Source organism: Lemur catta, chromosome 7, assembly GCF_020740605.2.
Source record: "Lemur catta isolate mLemCat1 chromosome 7, mLemCat1.pri, whole genome shotgun sequence".
NCBI classification, from domain to species: domain Eukaryota; kingdom Metazoa; phylum Chordata; class Mammalia; order Primates; family Lemuridae; genus Lemur; species Lemur catta.
This window is the reverse complement of record NC_059134.1, coordinates 58,696,880-58,716,433: the sequence shown is the minus strand read 5'-3', so window position 1 is coordinate 58,716,433 and position 19,554 is coordinate 58,696,880. Positions and strand designations below refer to the sequence as shown.

At 39.9% G+C, this 19,554-nt stretch overlaps 1 protein-coding gene across 2 annotated transcripts in view; it reads right to left on the bottom strand.

The window, feature by feature from the left end:
- Positions 1-18,441, bottom strand: part of FAM168A (family with sequence similarity 168 member A) — a 177,446-nt gene extending 159,005 nt beyond the window's left edge. For both annotated transcript variants that reach the window (XM_045555508.1, XM_045555509.1), the window contains exon 1: positions 18,133-18,441. The gene's annotated coding sequence lies outside the window, so the exon portion shown is untranslated. The remainder of the gene's footprint in view (positions 1-18,132) is intronic.
- Between the last annotated feature and the right edge of the window lie 1,113 nt (positions 18,442-19,554).

Sequence of the window (19,554 nt, the reverse complement as noted above, 5' to 3'; positions counted from 1 at the left end):
ATCAACTCATAGCACTACTATTTACTGAAATCACACCATGTGCCAGAACTAAGCACTTTAATTACCTCATTTAATCCCCCCAACAACCATATCATTAAATAACATTGTATTTCCATCTAATAGATGGAGAAAATAAGTTATAGAATGATTAAATAACTTTGAAGGTCACACAGCAAGTAAATGCAACCACTGGGATTTAAACTCACCTTGCAAAATTATTCTGAGGAGTAAACTTGAAGTAGGTAAAATACTATCAATGTCCATATAGTATAAATGACAGAATCCTACCCACCCACCCACACCCCCCACACACCCCCCCGCCATTCTTTAAAGCCAGTTTCTCTAAAGATGTCTACTCCAATGAAAGGGAAAAAGGTTTTTAACATTCCATAAACTAAACTTTTAACTGATTAAGGCTAGTGGTTTACATTTTACCCAATTTATCCCTAATTCACAGTCTACAAAGTAACTATTATTTTTCTGTTTTATTGATAGGGAAAACAAAATTCTGAAATGTTAACCTTGATTGGTAGCACAGACATAATAAGGTGCATCACTGGGATGCAAGCATTAAGTCTTCTGACAGGAAATGGAGCTCTTTCTATTTGGCGTGTTGCTATCCAAGCCACTCAGAACTATACTCAATAATTTTTCAGAGACCATTCATTAGGCACCTTAAGCAATATCTTCCATAATAGCACAGAATCAAAGTTTCATGGATTCTGGACTTTAAAATATTTGCCCTAATTCATGATGTTTACAGTGTTAGCACTTCATGAATGACATCTACATACTAATATACTCAATCTTTTTCTCACTTATTTCTGGTGTGGGTATGAAAACTGATGCTCCAATTTGTCAAAATACTATTGTCAAGGAGTAAATAAAAAACAGAAACCAGAATATAATACTTGTATAGCACAGTTATGAGGTTCTTTCACATGTATTAAATCCTCACAACTTTCAAAGGTAGATATAGACATGATTATCCTCACTTTACAGGGGAAAAAAACTGAGATTCAGAGCACTTAAACAACTTACCCACATCAGACAGCTAATAAGTGGCTGAATTGGGGTTTAAATTCAGGTCTTCTGAATTTATATCCAGAATCGTCCACACACAACACCTAGTCTCTTTCATAAATAAACTCAGGTTTCTCCTCCTCCAAGAACTCATCCCTGAAAAAGGTTTTAATACTCCCTCTCTGCTACTTATAGCATCTGCAACATACTGAACTGTAATGTATTTGTTTATATCTTATCTCCCTTCCACCTGGGAGCTCCTTGAAGACAGTGACCACATCTTATTCACCTCTGTATCATCAGAACCAACATAACACAGACCCTGATACCCATGCTGACTGAATGAATATATACATAACTGATTATTTTTGCTTGCTACTAAGACGCTGAGTAAAATATTTTTGAGAATCATAATTAATCACCTATTAGAAACTACTACGGGCTTAATAGGGTAGTCATAAAACCCCCATATTTCTTAAAGTCTCAGATATCCACCATCAAACAGATAAGTCAAATCCCTTATTTCAGTTTAAAAAAAATCAAATGCACAAGAATTTGATCAAATTTGGTTCTGTAGCACTCGTTTTACATTATTTAGAAGTTAAAATCGACCAAAGGTTAATAAAGAAGAAATTTGGAAGCAGAAATAAGAACACTAGACTGAGAGTCAGAAAAGTAATCGTAAGATCCCAGCTTCTCCATTCATCACAGTGATCTTCATTCATTCCAAGTGAGATTCCAGGATCTGCCACAAATAAAGTTCTGAGTATTTATGTGTCCAATACATACACAGCTCCACTTACCCAGCTATGGGTAAAGAGTAGAAGACAGCTTCATGAAAGTGAGCTGAAGTAGAGTGGAGAAAACACAAGGGGCAGGGGGCAAGGGGCAACAGCCATGACAGAAAAGCCACTCTATTAAAACTCAGCCTAGAGCAACATGGAGTAATGGTGACTAGCTGGGAAATTACAACTGCTAACAGGCCAGCCTAAAACTGTGGATTCACTTGAGAAGTCCTTACTGGTGCCTATTCAGCGCAAGGTCCCAAGACAAGTCTGAGAATAAAAAGATAATCAGATACGATCTCTGCCCACTGCAAGTGGAGGAGACCAACAAATAATAAATAAATGGATAATCACAATCAGAGTAACCCAGAGATGGGGTACTCAATCCCAACCTAGGAAAGTCAATGAAAGCTTTCTGGAAAAGGTTAACTCCTAGACTGAGTCTTAAAGGCTGAGTCACAGTAGACCAATTATGAGTAACAAAGTGATGTCTAGGCCAAGAGAAGAGCATGTGCAAAGACACTGAGAGAAGAGGCATGGCACATCTGAAGAACCGCAAGCACAGTACAATGCACACTTCAGCAGTGCTAAAGGTAAAACGTGCAAGCTGAGAGGAGAGACAAACAATGAATGACACTGGCGAGGAAGTTAGGGAGAGGATCCTGAACTGCCTCAGATACCATATTAGGAAGCCTGAACCTCATCTCAAAGGTTTTAAGTAGTCAAGAGTTTCATGCTAACTCCCTTCTAGGGGACAGTGCTCCTACAATGACACCAGATTAAAGGGCAGGCTTTCAGATATGCTCTTAGAATGAAGTTGATTTTTCCCTGCATAATTCCACAGCTTGATCAAAATGTACTGTCGGAGCCATAAATCTCAAAATAAGGATAATATTACCACCAAAATAAATAAATGCAGGGAAAAAAAAACCTCCTCCTTTGCCTCTGGGGCAGGGTACTATGAAGAAATATCAGATCCCCTCAATGACGGGTACAGTTAGAAAAAATTTAGAAAGGGGTGTTTCCCTCATTCACTGACATTTTTAATTAAGAATGATCAACCTCAGTGAACTCTCCAGAATAATCCAATCTGTTTCAATCAGAAACCAGACCACAAAGTTTAAAAGATAGATGGAAGCTGGGGGTGGTGGCTGATACCTACAATCCCAGCACTGTGGGAGGCCAAAGTGGGAGAATCACTTGAGAAGCTAAAGACCAGCCTGGGCAACATAGCAAGACTCCATCTCTAAAAAAAATTTTTTTAATTAGCCAGGCATTGTGGTACACACCTGTAGTCCTAGCTAATCAGGAGGCTGAGGCTAGGATGGCTTGAGCCTAGGAGTTCCAGGTTATAACGACCTATAATTGAGCCATTGGACCCCAGCCAGGGCAGCAGAGCAAGACTCTGTCTCTAAAAAAACAAAGAGCTAATGGAGAGTAAAAGGTCACAGCACACCTGCATCATTGGTTCACCAAGAAATCCAGGCAAATAGCCAAAACTTGGGCTTTGTTACCAAGAAGACCAAGTAAACTACAAGCAGCAAACAAATACCAAAATATAAAATCAATAAATATAGTGCTTTATTTCTCTAATAAGATGCTTTAAAAATGAACATATTGTTCTTTCTCCATATACTGAAAGTCACAATAAATCCCATACTTCCATTCTAGAAGTATAAATCAATGGCTACCATTTATTGAGTAATATAGGACAAGCACTACAGTAAGTTGTTTATATGAATTATCTCATTCAATTCTCACAACTACCTAGGAATTATGTACTATTATTCCTGCCCTTCCCTTTTTTTTTTTTTTGAGACAGAGTCTCACTCTGTAGCCCTGGGTAGAGTACCGTGGCATCACTGTAGCTCGCTGCAACCTCAAACTCCTGGGCTCAAGCGATCCTCTTGCCTCAGCATCCTAAATAGCTGGGACTACAGGTGTGTGCCACAAAGCCCAGCTAACTTTTCCATTTTTAGTAAAGACAGGGTCTTACTCTTGCTCAGGCGGGTCTAGAACTCCTGAGCTCAAGCAATCCTCCCACAGTGCTAGGATTACAGGAGTGAGCCACCACACCCAGCCTGCCTTTGCCTTTATAAGGATTAAAAAATAATGAGACACAAAAAAGTAAAGTAACATGCCCAAGGTCTCATATCTAGTAAAGAGGTAAGCCAAAACAAAATAGATGTGCTATATATTTCTAAAGAGATAATTAACAAATAGGAAAAATTCATTCCATTAGATTTCTCAGATTCCTAAATGTCCAAATTATTTAAATAGTTTTACAGTTTATCGTCAAGATGATTGACCCTTTCCCTATAGCAACAAATGAGGAAAAAAGATCCTAGAGTGTAAAACCACTGCATCACTCTGTACTTTGTAGCACCAACATAAACACAGTAGCTCAGAGTGGTTAGATTACATCCTACTCTGTAAAAACTGGTTCACTCATTTAGTATTGACTCAGTTACTCCACAAAAATGTACTAAGCCCCTGCTAGGTTCCAAGTATGAGGGATACATGAATAATTAATGAAACCCTGTCCCTGGAAGGCAGCATGGCACATAAGAAAGTGCAATCATAGGCTTTGAAGGCAGAAAAGTCTGGAGATAAATTCTACCCTAGTCACTTCTTACTGGCTGATGGGCCTACATAGGCTCAACATCTCTGAGCCTAAGTTTTCTCACATGTAAAATAAGATAATTATGATCACCCTATAGGAAAATGTGAGGTTTAATTAAAATAACAGGGGCTAGCACAAAGTAGGTACACAATGTTAATTCCCCATCCCCAGAACTAAGGTTCCAGGCTATACAGGGGTGCTAACTAGAAGGTAAAATAATGTTTAGCACTATAACTTATCTAGCCTACCTCTTTCTCCATTCTACTGCACCCAATCACAGTGAAAAACCAAAGTCATTACCAACTTTGTTTGTCTATGGCTTCATCTTTTTCTTTTTGTACTATGAATGCTCCAAGCTAACGATAGAGACCTAATAAACCTACAAAAACACTTTTATGCACAGCTATCCACAGTTCTCTAAAGGCTACTTCATTCAAGGTGGAGAAAAATAAGCACCAAGCCCAGTGATTTTCTAACATCCTGACAAAGTTGTGAAATGGCTCAATGCTGAAGTTATTTGGTTCTACTAAGCTAAGGGAAAAAACTGCATTCACACTGACTTTAAAACAGTATTTTTAGTACAGGTTTGACAAAACCACCTATTCCCCTTATAAGAAATAAGTAAAGCCTAGAAATATAATCTTATTAACAAATGAAAATATAACATATCATCTTATACTGAACCAAGGCAGTGACACCAAACTGTAATAGTGTCATTGCATTCTTCATGGTCATGTTAAGAAAAAAAAAAAAAGCTAGTTTCAGTTTCACTAAAGAATGTTAAGAATGTTCTTGATGAAGCTGTAAAAATTATTACTTTTAGCCGGGCATGGTGGCCCATGCCTATAGTCCCAGCTACTCAGGAGGCTCAGGCAGGAGGATCACTTGAGGCCAGGAGTTTGACACCAGCGGGCAACATAGCAAGACCTCTGTCTCAAAACAAAAACTGTTAATTTTATTAAATCTCAATCCTTAATTATACATCTTTTTAATATTCTGTGTGAAGAAATGGGATGTACACATAAAGCATTTCTGCTGCAAATCAAGGTACAAGAATCGTCTCAAAGAAAAGCACTAAACAACCTGTGCAATGGAGTTGCAAGCTGAATTAACTACTTTTTTTCATAAAACACCATTTTTACTTGAAAGAAAAATAATAATTATTCAGATTTGGATGTTTGGCAGACATTTTTTTGAAAATGAACAATGTGAATCTGTCACTTCAAGGAAAACAACTGTCAGTATTTATTGCCGATGATAAAATTTGAGCTTTCAAGCGAAAATTAGAAAAGACTTGTCTGATGAGATCAGTGGTGATATTAACAAATGTGATTTTTTAACATTATACAATAGAATATGTCAATATTCAGAAGATCTGAGGCCGGGCACGGTGGCTCACGCCTGTAATCCTAGCACTCTGGGAGGCCGAGGCGGGTGGATCGCTCCAGGTCAGGAGTTTGAGACCGGCCTGAGCAAGAGTGAAACCCCATCTCTACTAAAAATAGAAAGAAATTATCTGGCCAACTAAAAATATATATATACAAAAAATTAGCCGGGCATGGTGGCACATGCCTGTAGTCCCAGCTACTGGGGAGGCTGAGGCAGTAGGATCGCTTAAGCCCAGGAGTCTGAGGTTGCTGTGAGCTAGGCTGACGCCACGGCACTCACTCTAGCCCGGGCAACAGAGCAAGACTCTGTCTCAAAAAAAAAAAAAAAAACAAAAAACAGAAGATCTGCATAACTCAGTGATATAGATTGAACTGTGTCCCCTCAAAACTCCTAAGTTGAAGCCCTATGCCCCAATATTATGGTATTTAGAAATGGGGCCTTTGGGAGGCAATTAGTTTAGATGACTTATAATTAGGTTTAGACGAGCTCATGAGGGTGGGGTTGCATAGGATTAATGCCCTTAATAAGAGACACCAGAGAATTTGTCTGCTTACAGTCACTCTCTTCCCCCACTAACCCACTGTGTGAGGACACATAGAGAAAGTGGCCATCTACAAGCCAGGAAGACAACCCTCACCAGAAAATGACCACACTGAAACCTTGATCTTGAACTTCTAGCCTCCAGAACTTTGAGAAAATAAATTTGTGTTGTTTAAGCCAAAGCAGACTAAGACACTGAGTGAATCAATATTTTCCAAATGACCAACCCGTGATGCTACAAAATGATGCATAGGTAAAAGATCTATTTCAAAGTGCAAAACAGACCAATGGATTTTCATGTAACAAAGTATGAAAAGCTCATTAATATAGTTTCAGATTCCACAAGGCAATGAACCTCAAGAAACTACCAATTGTCAAGTTTTGGTGTAGTATTAAAGATGAATATCCACAATTACCTACAAAGATAATTAAAACATTCCTCCCTTTTCCAATTATCTATATGGGATTGGATTTTCTTTATCTACTCCATGCAAAACAAATAATCACAACAGATTGAATGCAGAAACAGATATGAATCCAATCAGACATTAAAGAGATTTGGAAAATTATAAAATATTATTCATCTATTTTGTTTTTTTAACTTTTTTTACTTTTTGTAGAGACAAGGCATCAGCTCTATTGCTCAAGCTGGAGTGTAGTAGCCTAATCATAGCTCACTGTAACCGCAAACTCCTAGGCTCGAGCGAGCCTCCCACCCAGCCTCCCCAGTAGCTGGGACTATAGGCATGTGCCACCATACACCATACTTGGCTAATTTTTTTATTTTTTGTACAGACAGGGTCTCGCTATGTTTCCCAGGCTGACCTCAAACTCCTGGCCTCAAGCAATCCTCCCATCCTGACCTCTCAAAGTTCTGGGATTACAGGCATGAGTCACTGTGCCTGGTCTCTTCTAATTTCTTTGGTTTGAAATAATATACTTATTTTCATAAAAATATGTTAACATGTAATAGAGGTTTCTTAAATAAATTACTTCAAAAATTTCTCAGTTTTAAATATTAACACAGTAAATACTGATAGATATAACCCATAAACAAAAGCTCTTTGGGGTCCTTAGTAATGAGTAAGAATGTGAAGACACTGCAATGTTTGAGAACATTGCTATATAGCAAGGAGCAAGAATAAACTATACCTACATACCTAATAATGTGAGTCTCACAAATAATATTGAGTACAAAAAGTCAGTCATACCTTGTGAAATTTCATAAATAAGCAAAAATAATCTGTGGTACTGGAAGTTTATTGCTTGCCGTAGAAGAGAAAGTAACGTTCCCTTTCTTGATCTGAGTGCTGGTTATATTTTTTGTGCAATTTTTTTTCTACATGTTACATATACTTCAATACAATTTTGTTTTACTTTATATTTTGTATATAAACATACACCCATATACACACCTGCCATAGGCTCACCAACAGAAGTTATGTTAGCACTGGTCTAGGGTAGAACTGATGTTTTTCTTTTTTTTTTTCCTTTTTCTTAAACAGCTCCTCAGGTGATTCTAATGAGTAGTGAGATACTAGCTGTCTAAGTAGGTCAAAGACTACTGATCTAACAGTTTAAAACCAGGAAGATTTATACACAGTACAGCAAAAAGAACAAGGCCTTGGGAGCAAGGCAGATCAGGTTTTTAATATAAGCTTTTCTCCTCTTATCAGCTATGGAACCAAATGCAAACTACTTAATCTTCTGTAGTCCTCAGTTGCTTCAGTTTCATCTTCTGTAAAATGGGCATGATTCCTTATACAGTGGAAATATGAGAATTCAATTATATAAAGAGAAAGCACATAGCATATTATCTACTATAGATAAGCAAATATCAGATCCCTTTTGTCTTCCTATCCTCATTCCCTACTTGTCCTAAGGCCTGAGACAGATTACCCTCTTAAATCTTAATTTCTTCATTCTTAAAATGAAAACAATGCCACATGACCAACCTATGCACTATAGATCAAATAAAGTAGTATAATTATGTTTGGGTAAGTACAAATAGTAGAACTGTATTTACTAATAGGCTGGCCATGGTAGCTCATGCCTGTAATCCCAACACTTTGGGAGGCTGAGGCAGGAGGATTACTTGAGCCCAGGAGTTCAAGACCAGTCTGGGCAAGATAGTAAGATCCCATCTCCACAAAAAAATTTTTTTAAAAAATGAGGCTGGACACGCATGGTGGCTCACGCCTGTAATTCTAGCACTTCGGGTGTCTGAGGCCAGGGAATCACTCACTTGAGGTCAGGAGTTCAAGACCAGCCTCGGCAACAGCAAGACCCTGTCTGTACAAAAAAAAAAAAAATTAGCTGGGTGCAGTGGGGCACACCTGTAGCCCCAGCTTTTCAAGAGGATGAGGCAGGATTGCTTGACTAAAGAAGTTTGAGGTTGCAGTGAGCCATGATGATGCCACCACACTCTAGCCCAGGCAACAGAGAGAGACCCAGTCTCAATTGAAAAAAAAAAAAATTAGCCCAGTGTGGTGGTGCACACCTGTAGCCCCAGCTACTTGGGAGGCTGACACAGGAGGATAGCTTGAGCCCAGGAGTTCCAAGTTACAGTGAGCTATGATCATACCACTGCACTCCAGCCAGGGGGACAGAGTGAAACCCTGTCTGAAAAAAACCACAAAACTATATTTACTGACAGGGATTTTTGCTATCAACTTAAAAGAGGGAGGAAGACACATCAGAAAACTAAAATGCTTAGAAAAATTACAAAACAGAAGCTAGAAAATAAATAAGCATCAGCAGAAATAGTCAAATTTGAGGGACATGATCAGAAGGCAAACCAAGGTCATAGTTACCCAGGCATTAAAGTTTACTTTGAAAAACATATCAGCCCAGGGTTCCTTCAAAATGTCTATACCTAAGAAAAAGCACAACTTATCATAAAAATAGGCATATTTTGAAAGGACCCAGACAATTGCCTAAGTGGCAGGAGGATTATTGGAGCTTTATAAACCAAGGTGTTCTTAGAACATATCTTAGAGCATATTCATACAGAGACCAATGGCCCATTTAATAAAATGTTAAACTTTTAGATAAATATAGTTTGACAAAAAAAATCCTACACAATTGTTTTTGATACTAAAGATATGTATAATTGCCCAAGGAACTAAATTTTACAAAATAAATAAAGCAAGAAATATGAACTTGCTTTAGTTTCTTTGTTCTTTAACATTCTACAACTTTGAGCTGCTTTTTGGTAACATACCAAGGACTGGCAAGCTATGGCCCACCCATGGCCTATTTGTATGTCCTGTGAGCTAAGAATGGTTTTTACATTCTTAAAACCATGTAAAAGGAAGAGGAGAGGCCGGGCGCGGTGGCTCACGCCTGTAATCCTACCCCTCTGGGAGGCCGAGGCGGGTGGATCGCTCAAGGTCAGGAGTTCAAGATCAGCCTGAGCGAGACCTCGTCTCTACTAAAAATAGAAAGAAATTATATGGACAACTAAAAATATATATAGAAAAAATTAGCCAGGCATGGTGGCGCATGCCTGTAGTCCCAGCTACTCGGGAGGCTGAGGCAGTAGGATCGCTTAAGCCCAGGAGTTTGAGGTTGCTGTGAGCTAGGCTGATGCCACGGCACTCACTCTAGCCAGGGCAACAAAGTGAGACTCTGTCTCAAAAAAAAAAAAAAAGGAGGAGGGAAGAACATGGGGGAGGAGGGAAAAAGAGGGGAAAGTAGAAAAAAAAGAGGGGAAGAGGGGGAGGGGGTGGGGGGATGACAGAGCCCGTATGTGGCCTGCAAAGCCTGAAGTATTTTTTACAGAAAGCATTTGCTAACCCCCAAACACAACATCTTTGTGTCTTCTTCTTTTGAACCTTGTCCTATACATCTCATCATCATCAAAGCCTTTATCAATCCAATTAAATACTAAATTCTAAAAACCCACATCTGGGGGAAAAAAATTTACCTACTCCTCATTAGAGTATCATACTACTTGTTTGTCAACTATTCTCTATAGGTTCAGTTCAAAAACTAATCAATCACTACTTGCAAGGCATATTCCAGGAGCTAGGACTATAAAAGTGACTTGGACATAGTTCCCACCCTCACAAAACTTATAGTTAAGTGAAGGAGCAGACAGAAACAGTTAATCTTCCTAAAATAAGGCAAGTACTTGACAGAGGCATGTACTAGATGCTCCCTGGGAACAAATGAGGACACTTTGTTGTCTATGACAACCTTAGGGGCTCTGAGAGGTTTCTTGGGGGAGATGATACACCTAACCTAAAAGGATGGGCAAAGGTATGAAACAAGTTGTCCGTAGAAACTGCATGCCGCTCATGATGCTCTCATCAGACACGAGGAGTATACAGGAACAGGTCACAGAAGACCTAATATGTCATCTTAAGGAGCCAAGGAAGGGATTTAAGCAAGGAAGTGACATAGATATATACATCTGTTCTGGGTGCTGGGTGGAAGACAGGTTTACGAGATGAATGATACAGAGACCAGTTAGAAGGCTATCCTTGTCCCGGTGAGATGATTGCCTGAACTAAGCGGGTAATAGTAGGAATGAGGAGTTGAATTTCAGAAATATTTAGAAGAATTTATGTTTGGCTAAGAGACATAAAGGCGAAGAAAAGACTAATGACAAATTCATATCTTGAATAACTAAATGGATGATAATAACTTTAAGCTAGGACAAAACTACAAAAAGATGATTTTAACTTTTTGTGAGGGAAGGGGTGGAAAGAGGGAAGTCAGAAGAAGTAGATGGGGAAAATGAGCTCTGTCTTGGATATACTAAATTTGAGGATCATTGGAATGAATGTATTATAGGTGGGAGATAGTAGCCAGGGAGATAGACAAGTCTGGAGCTCAAGAGAGAGCTCTGAGCTAGATATAGAGATTTAAGAGTCATTAGCATATGGGCAAGACTATTCAAGGAAAGACTCTAAAAACATCCAGTGAGCCAAGAAGCCAGTCCTAAGGATTAGCAACATTTACTGAGAAGGTAGAAACAATAAAGATCTTTTCTTAAATATCAGCTATTTTCGGCTGGGCGCAGTGGCTCACACCTGTAATCCCAACACTCTGGGAGGCTGAGGTAGGAGGATCACTTGAGCCCAGGAGTTGGAGACCAGCTTAGGCAAGATAATGAGACCCTATCTCTACAAAAAATTTTAAAAATTAGCCCAGTGTGGTGGTGCACACGTGTAGTTCAAGCTACTCGGGAGGCTGAGTCAGGAGGATCATTTGAGCCCAGAAGTCGGAGGTTACAGTAAGCTATGATCACACCACTGTACTCTAGCCTAGGGAACAGAGTAAGACCCTGTCTCTAAAAAAACTAACAAACAAAAATATATCAGCTATTTTTACAACTTTAAAAATCTCTTCCTGATAAACAACAAACCAGGATGAGCAAAAATGATGAACTAAGTTCAACAGTACGGCTCATATAGTGGACAAAATAAGAAATAAGGAATTTAGTAAGGAGAAGGCTTTCCAGATGGAAAGCATAGCATATGGAATGAGTAGGACCATGATAGTACAGCATGATTGAGGATTGGCTTATTTGGTTTTCCAGTAGGTATGCATGCTAAAAAGACTTTAAAGAGAGGTACAAAAAAGGCCTACTAGAACACACGGAGGGAACAATTAAGGAAGACTGTGTCTCACCTTAAGCATTAACACCTTTTATATATCTCTCTATTTCCTGCTTCCCAGGCTATGCTAACCCCCATCCTCCCCATGCCCTCTGTCCATGCCTCCACTGTGGTATCTATCCCCCTATGCTACGATTATGTGTGATGTACCTAATTCCCCCTAGTCTCTAAGCTCCTTAAGAGCAGGGAATTTTTTTATTCCTGACTCCCAGTACTCCCTTACTGCCTATCATCTAATAATTGAACAGATGTCTTAAACCTATCTGTCATGCATAAAACCACCTCCTTGACCCTGGAATGTGTTGCAGTTATGGATTTACATTCTTTATTTTGCTTTACTTATGATATTATTAAAATAAATTTACATTCCAAATGTAAACTGAGTGAGGGGAGATGTAGCCCAGGAAAATACTGAGTAACAGAAGAATAGCCTGGAGGAGAAATTAGCTCCAAACAATTCATAAGTAAAATAAAAACATAAATAATAATAATAATAGCTATGATATTAAGCACCAATTATGTATGTACCAGTCAGTGTTTTAGGTACTTTGTCCTTCTGCTCTCATTTAATACATATATCAACCAAAAATGGAGGATTATCTCCCTTTTACACATGTACAGTCCTCACTTCATCACTTTCTCTGTAGTAAGTTACAGGTAGAAAACTAAGAGGGAAATGACTGTATTTGTCAGGATAACGAAGAGCAAACAGTGTATACTGCATTCTCCACCTCAATAAAGTCTCAATTGTTTCGCTTTGAGCAGCCAGCACAGTTAATGTGGAACCAGGTCCCATAAATTCACTAGGAGACAGTCCTCTAGCACTTTTTCTGTCCCACTATATCCAACAATCTTCAAGTTTCAAGACAGAAACTGTGAACTGACCTTCATGTATTTCCTCCCCCACTGGGAGAAAAACCCTTCAGAAAAGCAATAAACCAAATATAAAAAGCTTTTTACTTATGTGTAGAGTATCCTGATTTCAGTTTTATAAAGCAGAAGAGAAGTAAAAGCAACTAACATTTCTATAGTCCTTTATAGTTTAAAAAGTATTTTCACATTTATTATCTCACTTGAGCCCCAATTTACAGATAAGTAAACTGAAGCTCTAACAGATTATTAATGAATTTGGATTCCAGATTTCTCACATAAAAAATTTTTGGCAAATAGGTTACTAAGCTTCTGATCTGTATAACTGAGGATTTCCTATTCATGGTACTCTCTGTGCATCAGGTGACAGACTCTCCTGCACAATCAGGTGAGGACCAATGTACCAGGTTGCCTTTCTGCAAAAAAAAAAAAAAGACGCATAAAAATTCTGACCAAAAGAGTTAAGTGACTAGCCAAAACATGACATGAAGCTTCAAACTGGTATAACAAAGAATTAGAATCTAGAATATACAGAACTCCTGCCAATGAGAAAAACTCTCCAAGACAGTGCTCTTTCAGAGCTCACAAAGGCTGCTACTATACCCTCCTATTCCTATTTCCAAGTACAACTGATCTACATTTGGGTAATCTGATGACCCATAAGGGTAAGGTCCTCTTGCTATGTGGACTACCCATATTCCTAAGTATACGCACATATATAATAATAGAAAGTATTACTGGGCAATGGGTCTACAGACAATAATTTTGCTTTTTACTTTTTTATAATTTTCAATTTCCATCATGAGCATATATTACTTTATGGTAGAAGAAATAAAGCTTATTTAAAGTTAAAAAATAAGAATAAGTAGAATAAAGCAAGTCACAGAAGACTATTTACACTATGATTCTATTATAAAAAGTTGCAAAGGTAAAAATTATATTGTTTAGAGATAGGTACATGTTTGGTAAAAGTATAAAGAAAAGCAAGGAAATTATTCACATAAAATTTAGGAAAGTGGTTACCTCTGAGGAAGGGGAAAGGCAGCAGATTCAATCAGACAGGGCCTCACAAGAGGTTTTAAAGGTACTAGAAATCTCCGTTTTTTGTTAAGCTGGGTATCGAGTACTGAGGTCTTCACTGTGTTATTATTCTTTAAATTGGGGATTTACATTTATACACTTTTATAAATAAGGCATATTTCACAATTTAAAAAGAGGATATAAGTAGGATTGAAGAATTAGAATTTTGGGACTATACCCCAAACCTGTCCATTTATTGGCTGTGTAACATTAAACAAGTCATTTAACCTCTCAGAGCATAGTCTTTCTTCTTATTGTATAGAGGAGATGATAACAGCTAACATCTATTTAGTACTTTTCTTGGCAGTTAAAGAACTGTTTAAAAGTTCCTGGACTATAAACATGCAAATATGCAGATAAACTATGAGATCATAATACAAAATAGTATCTCCTTAATAAATAATAGAATACCATAATAATAACTCATTGGTAGGCCACATAAGGCTATTCACTATTCTAGCTTCAGCCTATATCTCTAATAATAATGGCAACAGCTATTATTTTTCTAATGTGTACTATATAACACACTGTGTTAAATGCTTTCCACAGATTATTTTGTTTAGTTCTCAAAACAACCCTATGAGATTACTTCTATTATCCACACTTTACAGATGAGCCCACTGTGCCCATACTAGGTCACACAGTTAGTAGTAAGTAGCAGGCAGACTTCAGAACCCATACTCTTAACCACCGGGTCCATTCTGCCTCACTTCTCTCACTGTATTTAAATTTACTCTCTCTCCCATGACACTGAAAGCTTCCTGACAACTGCTTTTTGATCATTTTCATTTCCCCTGGTACTTAGCAGGCATTAAATAAATAAATAGCAAATAAGATTTTTCATATATGCACAGTGTTTTCAGGACATGAACTGGTTTGTTCCCTTTGACAGCTTTGTGAAGTATGAAAGTTTTTTGGGTTTTGGGGGTTCTCCCCCCCATTTAACCAAATATAAACATACAATTCAGTGACATTAAGTACATTTACAATATTGTATACTTATTACAACCAAGTACGAAAAGTTTTTAATAACTTTACTGAAATCACTCAGCTTTCAAGTGGTGAAACTGAGATTTGAAGCTAGGACTCTTGACTCCTAAATTCATGGGCTATTTATTCTACCAAGGCATCTGTCTACCAATATCTCCATCTGCTCTCCCCTTCTCACCAGGTATCTGAAGGATAAAATGAGCTGAAGATATAATACTAAAGCACTTTATACACATTACTACTGCACAGGTGACCACAGCTATGGGGAAAAAAAAATCCACCAATACATTTCTCCCAGTTGATTACTTTTCATTTTGAGCTCTCAAAAGCTAGGGTTTTTGTTTGTTTGTTTGTTTGTTTTCAGAGAAGTCCAAGATTAAAAGCTAGGGTTTTAATGTAAACATCCCATCTCTTTAGACCAAGCCTGCAGATCCACAAAAACAACGTCTGGACCCCAGAGTAAAGTTATAAGGAGAAATGCGTGCATTAGTTGGATTACACTCTCACTGAATTACAGGTAACTGCTAAAACCTGATTTTTATTGCAATACAGAAAGCTTCCTTATAACAAATCACTTTCAATTCAAAGGATAAGTCCAACTTTCCATCATTCTGCCCATTTTGAAACTAAAAAAAAAAAAAAAAAGATTCTAAATGGGTATTTTTATGTGCTTAGTTGTGAAAGCCAAGGAAAATGGTTTGTTTCCAAGTTGAACTCTGAAGATTGAACAAAAACAAAAAGAATGATTTTGATCCTATTGGTGCCAATTTTATCTTCTTTATATCCCTCCACATTTTTTCTCAGTCTGAGATCTAATCAACAGCCACTTCATGTTTAACATATCATACTTAATGCAATTAAGTCCAGAAAACTGTTCCCCTAAAGATGTTCCCTGCATTTACACTCCTCTCTACCTTCTATCATCACCATTCTGCCATGAGAATGAGCATATCACTAAGCTTTAAATTAAATTTCTGATGAATAGATGGAGACATTGTTTCTGTAGTTAATGCAATGTGCCTACATCAACATCATTCCAAAAAAAAAAAAGACTCCATATACTTTATTTATCCACATCTGACAGAATCCTGATCATCTGAATTCCTTTAGAAGAAAATTCAATCTACAGAAATACAATCCAATTATTTTAAATCTTATCAAGCAATGTCAAAAGGGAATCATATGAAAAACTCCATCAGTACCAAACCATCTCACCAATGAATATTTATGACATTTCCATATTTCCTGTCTTCTCTCTGTTTACATAAAGTGGTGGTGCCAAGACTCATCTCAGGATTATTAGCCTGCAATACAATGATGGGCCTAATTGCCTTGCAAACCAGGACACCAATAAATGGAGTCTTCCAGCAATCAATTTTAAGGGGGGGGGGTAAGCTCTTTTTGCCTATGTACATGTTGCCTGCCTAGAAAATAAATTCAGCCTCATATTTTTCAGTCCCATTCATCATTTCTTAAGGAAGGAATGCACCCTTAACAATCTCAAGCTCATCAAATTTATTTAAATTCCAAATTCCAGGACTAGTTTTTGAATCCACCAGGGAGACGGGGAAAGAAGAAGGCAAAGACAACATATAGAAAGATATCTCTCACATTCTAATTTCATCTTCTCCCTCCTTTAGTTTGGAAATGCATTTTCCCCCCAACTTTCCTTTTATGCTATATGAATAATAGAAGACACCCTCCCCTCCTTAATTCTATCTTAACTGAAGCTCCTCTCAACTTTACCCTTTGAGCTTCTAAAGGATACTAATATAATGACTTGGCTTCCAAATGATACTAATATAAATGAAACAAGCAAACAAAAACATCAAACTAACAGCTTGAAACGTCCTCTAGGAAATTCTTTAATGCACCTTCTGTGTCCCCTCTAACAACCTTACTGCCCTTCCCCCAAACACAGCCACCAAATCTGTCCATTTAAGTGTTCCAACTCCTAACCCTCTTGTGTCTCTTGGAGACTAACCAAATCCTTACTCTCCAGAAAAATCCAACCCACTTCTTCCCAGGACCGCTCACTATCCCTTTCCATCTCTCTGCTCCATTCATACGAGCAACTCCAGGTCTCTCACTCCTTAAATTTCCCCTTGGCTACCTAACCATCAGCAACAACCTCTCCAGACCTACCAGCTCATTTCTGGCATTCTTTCTCCAAAACTCCCTCTGCCACCTTGGCCAAGGGACATTTTCTTCAAGATATCATAACCTAACCTTGCTTACCACCTGCCAACCCTTTCAATGAGTCCAGCCCAGTGATGTCCTATGTACCCTCTGCCTCAACCTCACACCCAGGGAGCCACCTTGCCCCTTCCAGTGATTGATTCTAAGATCACCTTAAATCCTATTCCACTGTGCCCCACCCCCAATTTCAATCCTTGTTCTCCCATTTTGGGCCTAACTTCCAATTTGGCCCCTTCCTGCCAGCTCATCACCACACTCCCTCCATTGAACGTCTCATCCATACCAGCTCCTATTCCAATCTCCATCAGTCCACCCCAGGAAAACCCCAAATTCCACCTCCTCTGGTCTATCCTACCCCACGCTATTCCGTAAGTCTCCACAAATTCCATCATCCCCAGATGACAAACACCCACATCAAGCTCAGGTGTCGACCCTTTCCAGGCCCCTCACCCCTAGCTCCTACCACCTTCATCAGTCTGCCCCACGTCGACCCTAAATTCCACCTTCCTGAATTAACACTCCCCAGGGTCTTCTCCAACCCTGTACGTCCCACTCTACTGAAATCATTCCTATACCCCCAACCCCGGCTCAGATCCCAAGCTGTCAACTGCTCCAGGCCAACCCCAAATCACCACCCTCACTCAGTCCCCTCCCCCATTAAAAGCCATCCCAGTCCAGGCTCATCTCCCCCCTCACCCAAGACCATCCCAAATTCCAACCCGACGCCCCCACCCCACTCTCCTGTCCCAGGTCCGGTTATTCCCCATTAAAAGTCCTCCTTCCTCGTCGCCCGCCCCCCAACCTGCTTGGGTCCCACCCTCACCCCACCCCCAGCCCGCGCTTGGACAAGTCTCCCCCGCCAGCCCGCGGTTCCATCGCGACCTCAACCCCCTCCCCCCAGCAGGCGTGGGGGCTCCGCAGCCCCCACTCTCATTCTCCCCAGCACCCCCGGCCCAGGCTCAGGACTTGCGGACCGGGGTTTTTTTTTGGGGGGGGGTATGCTCACCGGCGAGCAGCTGCAAGCGAAAACGGCGGCGGCGGCTGAGGCGACGATGTCCTTGTCTTCTGTGGAAGCTACAGCTGCGACGCTCTTGCTCCTTCGCCCGTGTCCAGTAGGGTGGCGGATGGCGCGCAGGGACGGGAGCCTCCTCCTCCTCAGCGACTCGGTTCTGAATCCTCTGCAGTAGCCGCCGAGGAGCCCGACGGGTGGGGGGAGGGGACGCTCGGCTGCGGGCGAGGGAGGAGGGGAAGGAGGGAGGAGGCGGGGGACCGCTGAGAAGGACGGGGAAGGAGGAGCCGGCGCGGCACCGCGACACGTCCCACAGCTTCAGCGCGCCAGGACCACAACTCCCGGCATGCCTTGCTCCGGGCCGCGCGCGGCCTGCACCTCCCGCCGCGCGCCCTATGCCTCGGGCCGCGCCCTCGCCAATCACGGACAAGGGAATAAAGCCAACCGTCGGAGGCGGCTTTTGTATATTCCAAGACCACCTGTGAGGGAAGTCAGGTTGCCCCGAAGCCCCATCCCCATAGGGGAAATGCTCACAGCCTCTCCAACCTTCTGCATAGACACGTATAGAGGCTGCCACCCGCTGGACTACATTTCCCAGCATGCCCCACAGCCTCCCACCCTCCTTCCGGACCCTTCTCAAACCCGATACTACAGTTCCCAGGGAATGTGGTCCCTGCGAAATGCTGGGAGATGGAGTTCTCGGTTCTTCCTCCATGTTAAGCAAAAGAAGAGAAAGAGAGGAAAAATGAAAGGAATATGCCAACCCACCGAGGATAGGCCTACATGGGTTAGATCACCTGTTATTCTGTACTCCCCTCGCCATCCTCGTTGCCGCTAACACCAGAACTAATGGAGCCCCTTACTGGTCTTCCGGCAAATTTGGGGACGTTTTGGCAACTTGGATCCAAATGTAAAAAGGGCATACTTCTTGACCCAGCTCCATTACTTTTAAGAATGTACCTTAAAAAGATAATCGAACGATTTAAAAAAGATGAATGCACAAAGTTGTTACATGAGGTGGTCGATGGGGGGAGTATTAATGTTCATTAATAGGGGGCTGGTTAAACAAATTGAGACATATACATTAGATGCAGTACTAAGCAGCCATTTAAAATGATGAAACATCTATTTATTGACATGAAAAGCTATTCACCATTTATTCTCGAGAGAAAAAAATTTATCACATAACATGATGTTTAGATGGGTGCAATTTATGTCAAGTTTGAGACAATATTCTGTAAGCATAGAGAGATTTCAAGAAAGATGTTTCCCCAAATATTAGCAGTATTATCTTGGGGGAATGGGTTTCAGATTGCAAGTAATTTTTCTTTTCATAATGCCTGAATTGTTTAAAAGGAGCACATATCATTTTTTAAGCTGTAAGACTATTTCCAAAAAATATAGCTTCCAAATCCAACA